This window comes from Petromyzon marinus, chromosome 30 (assembly GCF_048934315.1).
Source record: "Petromyzon marinus isolate PM22_M1 ecotype Great Lakes invasive population chromosome 30, UKy_Petmar_22M1.pri1.0, whole genome shotgun sequence".
In the NCBI taxonomy this organism is placed as follows: Eukaryota; Metazoa; Chordata; class Hyperoartia; order Petromyzontiformes; family Petromyzontidae; genus Petromyzon; species Petromyzon marinus.
Genome location: NC_133696.1, coordinates 3,235,407 through 3,250,248, shown reverse-complemented (window position 1 = coordinate 3,250,248; position 14,842 = coordinate 3,235,407).

Sequence of the window (14,842 nt, the reverse complement as noted above, 5' to 3'; positions counted from 1 at the left end):
GGGCATGCCTCTACCTGGTGCATGAACAAACCATGTTGTTTGGGGCAGCACATGGTTAGATCAAGCACAAGGCAGGGACGGCCGTCTTTCTGGGATCTTCACAAATCTCGGTGGTGGTGGTGGGGGGGTCGGAGGTTCGCTGAAGCCCGGAGAAACTTTGAAAAAGCACCCCGAAGGGTAGACGGTGGTTGGACTTGCTGTACCGCCACATCTTTACGAGTAACGCACCAAACCTGAGTGGCGTGCGGTCCCATCGGAGAATCTGTTCGAGAAATACAATTTTAAAAGATCGTGACTGAAGTGTCCAGCGCAACACACCACACCACGGGAGAGACAAAAACAACACAAGTCTGTTACTATGACAACGCATTGGATCTTACAAATGGGATTTAGGTTTTTTTTCCGGTACTGATCATCGCTATCATGGCCATTTGTTTCCATGGGTTGGGGCACACGAGGGAGCAGTGAATCCACGGAGCCACATCCGGCCACAATTAGACTACCAAAGATAGTTACATTCATAAGTAAATCGTCTGAAAGAATATGGAAACGTTTTGAAGATTTATAATTTGCATTTTTTTTGTTTTAAATTAAGGATTAAAATTATTCATGAACTACAATTCAGCATGGTTACTTCATTTAAACACTTAATAAGCATTTACGTTTCAACAGGATACCTTGCATAAGTGATAACTTAAGCAAGACAGACTACACACACTGACATTAGTTCAATTACCTGCAACCTGACAGCAAATTCATGATTTATATTTATTTAAAAAAAATCAACAATACTTGAGCACGTATTTAAATATGTAGAGCATATTTCCCATTTAAATTACACGACATTTTTTCCCCGCCGCCTAAGACCTCACTCAAAATACAAAACGCACACAAAAATGCAACCCGCAGAAAATAATTCAAACAAAAATAGTCCGAGTATCCCATGTCCCGCTCCATTGCAAACCTCGTGCGCGTCCGTTCCCGTTGTTTGCTGAAGGTGCCACGGTCGGTCGGACTTTGCCCGGCGGCCGCGGGCAGCGAGCGTTCACGCCCGCCCGGCGTCCGAGCGCCCTTCATGCAATCGAGCCGATCCCACTCCTCCGTGCGCTTCTCCCGGCGTGAGTGCCTGCACGGCGAGTCCTTGCACGGCGAGTCCTTGCGCAGCACTGCCTGTACCCCGCTCGCTCGACGAGCACACTGGAGCACTCCCGCACGCGCGCGCGCACACCACCAGCGCCGCCGCCCCGCCACCGCACATATATTAATGGAGTTACGGCAGCGTTTTTGGCCCAAAGACCTAATTTCATTAAGCAAAGTGGCCTATCCATTATGGGCCATTTTTTTGCGGCCCCGTCCAGAGATGCCATTTCATTACAGAGATGGGCAGTAAATCACCCTCCCTTCCATCCCACTATGCACCCCCCACCACTTACTAGGGTTCCTCCCCAACTCTTCTACTCTTCTCTGCCCTTCCCTCCACCCTTCCACCATATGGCCCCACCCGCTCCCCCCTCCTCTCCATCATCCTGCTTCCCTACCCTTCCCACCGCGCCAGACCAAAACGCGCAAGCTTGCCTCGATACGCAACTGCGCAGCACGCGCCTATTTTTGTACGACGCATAATAAATGTGTACTTGGTTTCATTGGCATTAACACTTGCGCTTTAATGAAATGCAATATTTTTAATTGATTGAAAATTGTGCTATTTATATTGTTTTACTGTTCAAAATTTGTATATTTAAATTGTTAACTCTGGACCTTTGCTTTTAGATAACAATTTATTATTTTCCAAGTAACTTCATCAGTTTCACCAAATCTCCGTCTCCACTGCTGGGCTTTGGAAGAAATGTGAAAACTCAGTTGTTATGCACTGTCGTGGAGACAAGCTAATGTTTAGCTGGCTGCTGCGGCTTGACAAATCTCTCACCATGGAATATTCTTGTATCACATTTACTTACAAATCTCACTCATCCGTAACAAATGAAAGGGTGTGCCAACTTTGGTGACCTGCGACTCCGTTTGGCAAATTCTTTTTTTTGTTTCCATTTTCCGGTAAAGCGCACAGACAGATTGAACAGATACCACAGCGGTGGATTAATCGGAGCTCGTTATCGGATGAGCTGAAATGAACACCACGCAGCTTCTCTAAAGAGTCTAGAGGATCCTGTCCGGTGACAGGTTAGCTTTGATGCATTGCTATCATACATTGATACCAAGTATATACAACCCTTTGGCAATCCACTTCTGGATGAAGGCCTCTCCATGCCGTGTCGTTCATCGGAAATGTTTGGCTCCTCTTCACCACGCGAGTGAACATCCTCGGTGTCAGCCATGGCCGGGTTCATTGCGCAGTGCGCTAACCACCGCCTACCGTTCCACTCCACATGGTACGTACACATTAGCTCCACATTACAAATGATCAAGGACCCAGCTGCGTGTAAATTGGAAAACTCTAGGTCAGCTGCGTTACACCCTCAAGCTGCAGTCACAGAGTGGGCGCTAACACAGGAGTGGCTACGTTTGCATCGTAGTGTATCGAGCTTTAGGTGCAATATATACAGCTTAGAATCCTCCCCGAGTCCCTGTAAAACATTTAGGAGCACAGAAGCGCCGTCCCACTTTGCAAGGTGATAGTGTCCTACCAGTAAGTGGTGCTCTGGTTATTGGTTCAATTACGGATAAGAAGAGTCCTACTGCAATACAATGATATTAAAACCACACTCGTGGCTACTGACTCAGCACTGAGCCTACTGTTTGTTGGCTTCTGTAAAATTAACGGTCCCCTCGTCCGAATAATTTGCATTTGTCACCCTTTGAGATGGGAGAAAAACGTGGACTCAAAATGCTGTGGTTTTTGTCGAAAATGTTTGCGGGTGTCTTTCAGCCCGATCTAAAAATGCTAGGTGGTGTCAGGAAACCCACTAAATCCACAATGGTTGTACCCCCTGCTCTAGGGACACTTTCCACAAGGCACATCTGATGTGTGTGTGTAATCATTAAGATTAAAAAGTCCATTCACCCTCCCCACCCACCCCCTCCCCCCTCTACAGAGAATGTTTACAAATATCTTACTACCAGGCAGTTATTTCCAGAATGCCTGCAGGAGTAAATGTAACCTGAGATCGAATTAAACCTCAAAGCTAGTAGTTTATTTTTTTTTCCAAAAGTCCACCATCGTATTCTTGGGGGGTTGTATTTTTTTGTTGTGTGAGAAATGTTCCCAGAGTAGGGAATTGGGGGCCTTGGAAGAGAGATGGGGGGGGGCAGGGGGAGGAAACTATATTGCCAGGAAAGGACCAGTGGGGAGTTAAACAGACAGGGGGAATTGAAGAGAGGGACTAAAGTAGATCTATCGAGTGAATGAGATGGTGAGAGAGTGCACAATGTTTTAACAATGTAAAATGTGCGTGTGTGTGTATCAAGTCATCAAAACCATGACAACAGCAACCACCATTCTTGACATGTTCAGCCAGCATAACAAGTTACGTAATAAGATACATTTTTCATCACAATGAGTATAGCGTTGTATACACCAAGTTGGTATTCGCCACAGTCCATGCAACACAACTCCACTGCTGAGCACTAACCACGTCACGGTTGTGAATAGTTACTGAATGCGCACGGTAAATAGAATTGCAATAACCGTGAGCATCTGTATTCACGAAGGTGGAATTGCAACCGTTCAGCATAGTCAATTTTGGAAATAGGAAATTTAATCGGCAATTTCAAAAATTGTTTCACTTCACTGTTTTTTGAACGCAAAAAGGTGGGTTGCTCGGTATTCTTGGAAACCCTCTCGTGTTTTTAATGCCCCCCCCCCCCAAAAAAAAAGTCCGGGTACGTCTGGCCTGAAAATGAAATCTCCCTAACCCAGCACGGGACCCGCTCTGCCAATAAATCAATACGGCACGGATATATTAGATTATAAAAATCACTAGCAATTCCTGTAAGTGCACTCGTACAAAGGTAAGCGCGCGCAGATTCTGTTTAAGAAATCATTTCTGGGCCCGCACGCCGACCCACCGCGCGCAGCTCCTTTGTGCGTCTCCTATTAGATTAATGGACGCCGGTGAGTATCAAGAGATCAAATTGTGCATAAACAGACCCTTTGTCCCGGTATTGATCGCATAATGCTGTCAATTAAACCAGGAGCCTATTAAAAAAAAACCCTATGCGGTAAATTAGCATTTCGCTAATTGCGCTGTCGAGTTTAATTTTGCGTAATAATTAGTGTGGCGTGGATAATACACTCAAACTTTCATTCATCTCAATTGTTTCGGAGAGTGTTTTACCCTCAGCTTTACGTTGTTTTTGCTTTGATAGTTAATTAAAAGTTTCTTTATTTTAGCATATTTATTGTAGACAACATTCGGAGCAATGCCAAGGCAGTCGAAGCAAGCAATGCTAGAGACTGGGACATTGGTTGTAAAATCCAGCAGTTTCTGCCTTTATGAGCGTTACATGTTTTTATAATTGAATGGTGCGACACATAGAAATTGAGACATCTGCTCAATATTTTAGTTATGCATCCGGCAGATTCCATGCAACCCACAACTCGGAAATAAACAAGACAATGCAGCCACAAAGTCTGCCCGAGAGTCTCTGCTGCTGATGATGATGATGGGATTGTAGCTTTACAATAACGTCATTGAGCTGTATTTTTTGTTTGATTGTCCAAGTGTACCGGATAGCATTTTATTGAAACTATACTTTCATAAAACATGGCATTGCTTGATGCTTGATTTTAGGTAACAACTTTTTAGCGTTGAAGTTGTTAAGTTAACATGTACATATTACCTGAGGATTTGGTGTGACGTAACTGGTAAACTACCTTCAGATAAAAGTCCCTACAAATGTACCTGTAATGATTCAGATAACATGCACGCTATTGAAGAATTTGATGTTTAGAAAACTGGTGTGTATGTGAAAGTCTGATGTCTCTGAGCAATGTAATATCAGGAGTGTCCTCCTGGCAACCTATGAATTACATGACAAGTCTCACCGCTTTCAATTTAAACGTGCGGTGTGTTATAAAGGAACTATATTTAGACGTTTTTCTTACTTTCATAACTAATGGTTGATTACATTTTTTGCCATTTCAGTCTAAAATACCTTACACATTTGATATTGCCCTGATTTTGTTACATTGAGTGCTCATTTAATTTTTGTCATGCATATTGTTGTGCTTTCAATATCCATTGTGGAAATAATACATTTGAGCAGTCTACGTGTTATTTTCAAGGAATGCATCAGCCACCTCAATAGTCATAAATACAACTTAAGGTGAGCTTCAGAAAGAGTGTGATACTGGCGGTGTTTAATTGTATGCATTTATAATATGTTTATTATGCATATTAAACGAGCAAGCACGGACGAGAATATCTCAAATTAAATCGGAGCTACAATTTTACGTGCATCAAACATTAAAATGTAAACAGTGACGGTAATGTTTAAGCTTTTGCGAAAATCTCACGTACATATAGCTGTTAATTTAGTTTGATGACATATCAGGGGCAACATTCTAATTGTGCAACATGGCAACAAATACGTGCAACAACGAACATTAATGCAGATGGCTAATAGCTGAAAATCAATGGTTCTGATAAAAATAACACACGACAGTACTTAATAACCCTAATGTGAAACTATAATTCACAAAGTGCCTCCACCACTCTGCTCGGATTTGCTTGATAAATAAAGGTGCATTTAAAGCGCATTGAAATTGAGGTTATTCATTTATTTTTAAAGTCTAAATGTCGCCTTATCATAATTTGCAACAGCGTTTATTTATATTCTTTGAGTCTTTCGGTAAAGTCACGTAGATAGGTTGAACGAAAATAACAAGAAACTACGACGTTTCGATCACAATGACGATCGCTTGTGTTGTGATCGAAACGCCGTAGTTTTTTTGTTATTTTCGTTCAACCTCTCTACGTGACTTTACCGAAAGCCCTAAAGAATATGGATTCCTGCAGTCTCGAAAGCTTTAAGTCAAAATGTAGCTTTTAGTTTCCCTGATAACATAGGTCGCTTGGCATGGCTCAAAATATCTTACATAACCTCCGCACCTCCGATTAGCACGGTTGGCTACGTATGATGCGACAGAAGTTCAACATACATACGCAATAACTGCATGTGCATTACAGACAAGACTACTGTCCAATACCACTGCTTGCAGAAGGGCCTCTGCTCGAGCGAGCCATGTTGTGTAAGAGGTGGGAGTACCCACACTTGACCCCACCACACGTGGTCTGTCGATCGTCTCACCGTGGTGTACACATTTGTACTGCTGCGTGAATGGATGGAGCAGGGAAATTGAAGAAACTTGCACCATTGTTTGAACTGCCGCACTGGGAGGCAGAATGGAAGTGGTGGCCTCTGTATTGCAAATCCATTGTGTTAGCCATCCTCGTGGCTGGTACTCGTACTTCAGGGATAATAATTAATGCAGATGGAGTTTTACAACAAAAAAAATCTGATTTTAATCTCAAGTGCCAGATTGCATTTTTGCGTAATGCAATACACCGGTAAGGATAGAGCGCACAACCCTACCAGTAAAACTGGAAACCTCCTGAGAATCCAGTGCCATACTTGTATCTCCTATAATGTACATGGAAACAGAGATTAACCCTTTAACCCACAATCTCTTGGAAACTGACACAATTTAATTATATAACCACACACCCCCACACAAACGCAACTCTAATTAAGAATGCCAAGGACAGACAAAATGATAAATGAAATAGAGCCAAGCTGCATGCATTAACCCTTTCAACTCTCTCTCTCCCTCCTGACTCGGGCATTTGGGTTATCTGGCAGCATGTTTTTTGGATAAATTTTGTGGTCAGCATTTTTAATCTATCGACCATATACAAATATATTATCAACTCTTTATGCTTGAATAATAATTTGAGTTGTACCATATATTTTTTGAACGATGATGATCGTGGAAAAAAAACTCTACTTTTATAACATAAATTATTGGGTGAGGTTTCGTTTTACAGCTTTCGTGACTGCAGGGATTCATATTTTTGGTTCTTTCGGTAAAGTCACGTAGAAGGGAAATAATAAAATAATAAAAATAAAACAAAAATGTATTGCTGTGGTTTTCACACCTGATGATGATTGCTTGTGTTGCAATCGAAATGTCGTGAGAATTTTATTGTTTTATTTTTATTATTTCCCTTCTACGTGACTTTACCGAAAGAACCAAGAATATCGGGTGAGCATTCTATTAGAGAATCGTTTTTTTTTTACTCTGCAGTGAATAGTAACACCTCCAGTGGCCTACATGCATCATGTGAACCCATTATGTGAAACATGAAAATATATCAGCCCCATATCAATTAGATGCTGGACGACACGGTCTTTCTCCCCACGCCATGTCGTTCATGGCGGTTGTTTGACCATACTTCACCACACTGGTCAGAACGGGCTTGTGAAAAGGGGAAGGAGCGTGCAAGCTCTGGCTGGGATATCACTCGCCACCGATGTTAGCCACGGCCAGGAATCAAACTCTGCACATTGGGTTTGTAGCGTAGCGCTCTAACCACTGTGTCACTGCTTCATCCCACGTACAACATATATGTAGCGGATTCAAAATATTGTACTTAAAAATGTATTTTGATTCATGTATTGTCAGATTAAGAATCTATTCATAAATTGATTCACAGTACCATTCTCCATATATTGTTTTTGCCAAACAATTACATGCATATGTGTGCGCATGAGCTAAGACAATTACAGAAGTATATGTACATTTATCTTCTTGGTTCTTTCGGTAAAGTCACGTAGAATGGAAATAACAAAATAAAATTAAAACATAATTAAATAAAATTCTCACGACGTTTCGGCCACAACACAAGTAGCCTTCTTCAGGTGAAGAAACGGGACCGTCCAGAAGACAGTGCTTGAGTGAACACTGCCAAGCAAGGACCGCATCTTTTAAGCTGTGTGGGCGGAATTAACAAAAAATAGATGTACATCTATTTATTTATTTATTCGTAAACATTTATTATTGAGCATGCTTCTTTTCCATCTGCATATAATTTTACACTATAATTGCTGAATATGTTTTAGATGGGACTGCTCTTTATTTAACTTCATAATAAAGGGATTGTCTCGTCATGTGAGAAAAGGGCATGACTTTGATTCTTACTGCATTTCAATTCCAATGGCTTAGCCTAAAAAACAAGGAACAACATTTTTTTTTAGCTGACGTAAACATGAATTCCATTCATATTTCTCATCTTGGAAATACCAGTTAGCCACAATATCAATTATTTTTGTGAAACATATATCGGTCATTCTCGGATTCAAGAAAATACAGAAATTGTACCTCTTTTTTCCAGCCAAAGTGAGTGTGCAGGTCAGGGAAAAACAGATGTCAGCCGAGGTCACGCTCTCTAGATTCACCAGCCATACCCCTTTAGGCCTAAACCAGAGTCAGGTGAAAAATCAGCATCGACACTCACTGCGGAGAAACAGAAATCTTATCAGCGAGCCGCACAGACCCTGGAACAGCCGTTAGCGGTTAAGAACAACAGCGAGTAGCGAATGTCGCAGAGATGTGGGCTCGCCCCTCACTCCGGTTGAATTTGAACAACAATAAGTCCCACGGGGGGAATCTGCACCCAACCATTTGTGAAATCACTTAGGTTCCCGGTGACCGCCTTTACTCCCCGAAATGAAAAAAAAACCCGAACCCCCTTTAATCCATTGCCCTATACCCCGTTTCCTCTCCCCTTTGCTGCTCTTGTTCTCTAAGGCCCTCCGCTGTGCGTACCGCCCCTCGGCACTGCTATATGGGAAATCGGGGAAATTGCTTAAATCTGCTGAGTGTCACCTCCAAGAATAGTCCACATTTTTACAGCAACTCACAGCACATAAATCAGACGGAGTAATTGGGTTGAGTGCATTAAGTGTATCCATTTATTCAGAGGGACATGAATGATGTATGGTTTGTTGCAATGGTGAGCTGCATTTCCTTTTGTTTAATCTGGACTGTAAATAAGCTCTAAAAGGTGTCTTGACAGTGCCCGTAAAGAGCCAATGAAATATTAAAGTCCGGCACAGTCATTGCGCCCTGCTAAAATAAGTACAATTAGGAGTACAAAGACCATAAAAGACGTAAATGAAAATGGGTATTGCCAAATATGTTGTTATCCTAAATAATATTTTCTAAATTACACTAAATTGTCATCCGGACTTCTCATGCACATATATCTTGAGAGCTCCATAATTGATAGACTTTGTGAATTATATCCTGAAGGATATGATTAACTTATAAAGATATTAACATTTGAAAAAGGCAACAGCAGTTTTAGCCATGAGTCATTTTGTTCTTAATGTACTATGATGTTTTATTGAATGAAACGTAATTAAAAATGACAGCAGTATTATCATTCTTCTTTTAAAGGGCAGCCGAGATGTCCTTTTAACTTTTTAAATGTTGTGGTGTTAATGGCTCTGTTCCCAGTAAAATTGTTACGTGACTTTTTATGTGGCATTGCTGAAAGTTTTCTGGATGAAACTGGTTTTGAAACACAACATGGCTCTAAATGCAAATCCCACTCACGCAATGATATCACTGCCTGAGGAGACATTTATCACATGACTGTTTATCACGTGACTGTCGTGAATTTTCCTTCGCGTTATTGGTTACATTGTTCCCCTTCATTGGGCTTCTCGAGGATTATATCGATTTTATATTATGGTTGGTGCAATACTGTACTCTGACATCATATGACGTTAGATTCATGATAACCGAATCGTCCGTTTTGCGAAATATTGTTACGTCATTATTATCGTTGCTCATTTTTACACTTCTGAATGATTATATTTCTTGAAAACATATTTACGTTGTAACAAAAAACACAAATTTTTACCCTCTAAATATATATTATAGATGTCTTCCTTGTGTGACTGGCAGCATGTGCATGGTTATGGATCCAATTCAAATGAAAGTTGTTACATGATATGAAGCTGCAATGATGAGGAAACGTATGAAAAACTATTATTGAGCACACTCAAGTTGTCAACTCATTTTTTTTTTGGTTAACATGTGGCGCCTTTCTGGTTACTTCTACAAAAGTTTACGTCAACAAAAGTTAAAGCAGCCATGTCTTTTTTACTGGCAGCATAACAAAGCAAAGGTACAGTAATCTCAAGAAGTCTTAATTTGCACCATGTTAAAAACAATTTATGAATACTCACTAAGTGCCAATGCGGAGCATTGTGGGTAATTAAGTTAATATAATTCCGCTAATTTCTATCTTAAAATTCGTGCCATATAACATCAGCCTGGGAGATCGTTTAGTGAATGATCTCGAATATATTGTATTTTTAAGTAGAGAAAGATGATCAGAAGTAAATGAATGTATTTTTTTTACACATTTAGCCAATCACTGACGAAATCAAGTAAAATGCACCCGATATCACTATAGCTTGAAACTAAGCACAGTTAAGATTGGGATAGTCCTTGGATAATCACGTGACCACTATGCTAAGCAGATAATTATTATAGGTTGTGAGACTGTCGTGGACAGCTAGGGTTGCCACTTGTCTGACCCATACAGGCTGAGAATTTTCATCTGTGTGTGGGTAACAGGAATATATTTTTTACCAAAATCTGGTGGTCTTGTGTTGCACATTATTCCAGCATACTGCACAATTTTTATACACCTAGGCTGTACTGAGGAATATGGCGAGGTTTAGTGTGGAATACTTTGAAACCCTATGGGAAGTAGAGGGCAGTGCAACGAAATCCATTGTACTGTATTATGCTCCCGTGTATGTCTTCTTCATCTTCATCGACCCGTACTGACCAGCATGGTGAAGGATGGTCAAATTACCCCGCCATCCAACAGTGAATTGACAATACATGTACAGGTAGTCCCCGACTTACGATGGTCCGACTTACGATATTTTCGACTTACGATCGGGTCGTCATAACGCATCTCCATCGTAAGTCGGGGACTACCTGTACTTAGCCAAAGCCTGAAATTGCCAGTGGAAGGGTCTCCAATACCTCCACGCTGGCCAGATGTCTTGCAAGAGGTGGGAGTGCGCACAAGACAAAGATCCCCCATATAGCCTTAACAGACTGTTACGGTAAGTGCTGTTGCCGGGCACATATGAAGGCACACGAGGGGGTGGGTAGCCCAGACCACGCCCGGCCGCCTTTGTCTCCCTGGTGGCGATTTTAACAAACCGAACCTGGTAAACATTTGAGGGTGAGTCGACCTACGGGAGGCCCAGGACCGGTTCGGATAATCGTCACTGGTGTTGGTGGCCGTGAGCGGGAATCGAACTCGAGTCACTGGGTTCGTAGCGCAGTGTGGAACCGCTACACGACCGCTCCCAACACTTCACCCCATCACACACAATCTGTCGAGCGACAAACTGTGGTGTAACGATTTATACTGCTGGGTGGACAGAGGTGGGGAGGGATTTAGGAAACTTGCTGATTGTCAACGGAGGGAATGTGCATGGCCTGTCAGAAGATCGATGTACAGCCAAAGTAACTTCCATCAACCACATCCTGTGAAATAATGAACAAAAATCCCTGTTACAGATTGCCATGTACCTGGATACTCGAACACATCACAGACAGCATCGACACAGCCATGTAACAAGGTTCCATTTGGCCTCGGCAGAGTGATCTGTGACCACTTTTAAAAATCACCCACGCCATCTGTGGCCGAGGGAGGTTAACAGAATAATCAGATATGAAGTACACACGCACGAGCCATTTCTGACCACAGGACGGCTAAAAGCATTAACGCAATTGAAAGAACAAAAAATATATATTGCAGATCTGTCGGTCAAGATTAAATGGAGGCTATGGACAGCGCAACCTCCAGCAGCCCTTAGCTATGAGCGAGAAGTGGCAATAAATGTTTTATTTTTAACACCACATATCTCCTACCCCTTCAACCTAACAACACTGACTGCTCTCAATCCCTCAGTGACGTACCCAGCAACTTCAATGTCTAGTTCTGTGGCTCCGCTTTGCGGCGTCTTGCCATCTATTGTCTGCTGTAATGAATGTCCATAAACCTCAGGTAGCGTTGAGTTTACTGTTGTAAAATGAGAGGTACAAAACGCCGTGACGTCATTACACTATAGATTATCATCATTCCAGAGAACATTTTGTGAAGCAATGGCGCACTGTGTAGGGATAAAATCAGCCACCTGGTAAAATCAGCCACCTGAGTTTGATTCCCTGCCATGGCTAACTTACAATTGCGAGTGATATCTGAACCGATCTAGGAACTCCACCTTCACCAGCTTGCACTGACCAGCATGGTGAAGTTTGGTGAAATATCTCCATCGCATGGACATGGTGTGAGGAGGCCTTTATCCAAGAGTGGAATGAGTGCAACTGCAGAATGCGAATGAAATAGTATATTACAGAATGTTTGTTTTTATTAAGCAGTTGCATATATTTGCGCAAAGTATGTATTTAGTATTTGTTTGTAGAGGTGTTAAATACTCATTGTTTGGTAACCTGCATTGCCACTAGGTATCAAAGGGGCAGTGCAGCGTTACCTCTGTGTGAATAACGGTTGGGGTCAGACGAGGTGAAGTGGATCGTAGCCACAGTTTGGTAAGAACCAATCAGACAGTTCCACGTTGGAATGTGGGATTGCTTACACCTGGCCACAAACGGGTATAAGAAGACCGAAGCCCGGGCTGAAGATAGCCAGGACCCTGGACCCAGCCTTCCAGCCCTTCTGAAGGCTAAGGCTCGGCGTATCCAGTGGTCAAGACCCGCCGGGCCAGCGGTGGGTCAGATAGCCTCCCCTAGGTCCCAGCCAGAGGACTCTAGGATAGCGGTAGACGTGTGAGTAAGTCCCGCCAAGATAGGAGGCTGTACCTCCTTAGGTTAGGAAGAGACCTGTGTGTAGGTCACGCTAAGTCCGGAGGCTGTATCTTCTTAGGGTATCGGGTGAGGGGACCGTATACCCCTCTGTGTGTTAAGGACTGTGTAAGAGAAGTATTACAATAAACAGAGTGTGCCTCATAAGAAGTTTATTCGTCATTATAAACACTACATGTTTATTGGAGATCATTGTGCCATTTATCCAGGAAAACCTGCATCGCAAAACAGTTTTTTTTTCCAGTAGAGTGCCAAAATTGGAAGTTTGGCCACTTGTCATTTTAAGGAGTCTAGATTTGAAGTTTTCGTGACTGTAGGGATCCATACTCTTTGGTTCTTTTGGTAAAGTCACGTAGGTAGAAAATAAATTAAATTAAATCACAAATTTACTTTATTTTATACCTACGTGACTTTACCGAAAGAACCAAAGAGTATTTTAAGGAGTGTTTTGCGAATGGAAGGAAACCCACACTACCTGGAGAAAACCTGCACGTAAGAAAATATAAGACTGAAAGGATCCACAAAGATGGGTTCACAACCCACCCTTCTCTGCCCTGCGGTCTCCTGGCCTCAGATTTGAGAGTTTTTACACACTGGAGTAAAGACACGGCTAATTGCCACAGCCATAACGATGCGTACACTGGATGTGGGTCCCCTATATAGACAGACCCGGCTGATATAAATTAAGTCCCGTGTGTTATCCTTCAACCCTTACCTTCAAAGTGCTGAATCACAGGCATGCATCACCATGCCCTTCATTGTTATACATGGAAACTGTCTCTGCTAATTTCTCAGTATGCTTGGTTTGTATCTTTTAAGAGGAGCTCAGCAGGCTATGAGATTAGTTGCAGATTGCGGTCAGGGACATGGGGTTATGGTAATTGTATTGGCTCACCTCTGGCCAACATTAAGATCGAGTTATCCTTTAGCAAATTTGTATCCTAAGTTTACATTAGACATGCAGTGCTGCACTCTGTGTGATAGCGAACAAATGTGGTGCAGAAGTTTACGGTTTATAAATAATGCATGTTGCTTACTGCTCTATATATCATGACGTATAGTTTATGAATCGCAACGAGACCCTCCAAGGCCGATGTATGGGAAAAGAAATGACTGCTACAGCGGAGGGCAAGGCTGTGGAAGGGGGGAGGTCAAGTAGGGTCAAAGGAGGCAGGGATGTTTGGGCCATACATTGTGGCTGTGGCGCTCAATGAATAAATATCGACCACAATTCAGCCAACAAGGCAGTTGGATTAGGAATTGGTGGAGGGACAAACATGCTGAGCTTTCTGGATGGGCATTTTCACATTTAGACATCAATCATGACTTCACGAGTGACTCTCACAGGCTGCTTCTCATCTGTAACTACGCAGCTTCATATTATTATATTAAGATTTGTTTTCTCTCTCTCTTTTTAACAATACGGATGAATTGAGTAAAGTAGTGGCAACGGAGGTCAACGCGCTGTGCTATGAACCCGGTGACTTGACGACACCTCCGACCATTGTTGACACGCCAGTGCTGAGAAGCAAGGTTAAGTCTTTATGGTAATTGTATCAAGTCTGCCTAAAGAAGTCCCATTAGCTGACACGGTGTTGGGAGGCCTTCATCCAGCGGTGGATTGACAAAGGGCTTTCCGGTACTTTGTGTGAATATATTTTCACACAATGTTGGCGATATTGTCGTCGACAAAAAAAAATCCATTAATCCTCCCCGCGGAAAGCTGAAGCACGCATTTGTGTGCCCAGTTTACGTAAAGCATGTTTATTACCGTGAGTGAAAAATTGAATAGTCACACTTTTTGGTATGTATGCACGTATGTTGAACTTCTTTCGCACCGTACGTGGCCAACCGTGGTATTCGGAGTTGCGGGGAAAGAACAATAAACTAAACTCATACAGCTTTTCCGTTTCAGAATACAGTACTTCAAGTACATCAGACGAAGGACCAATATCTTCT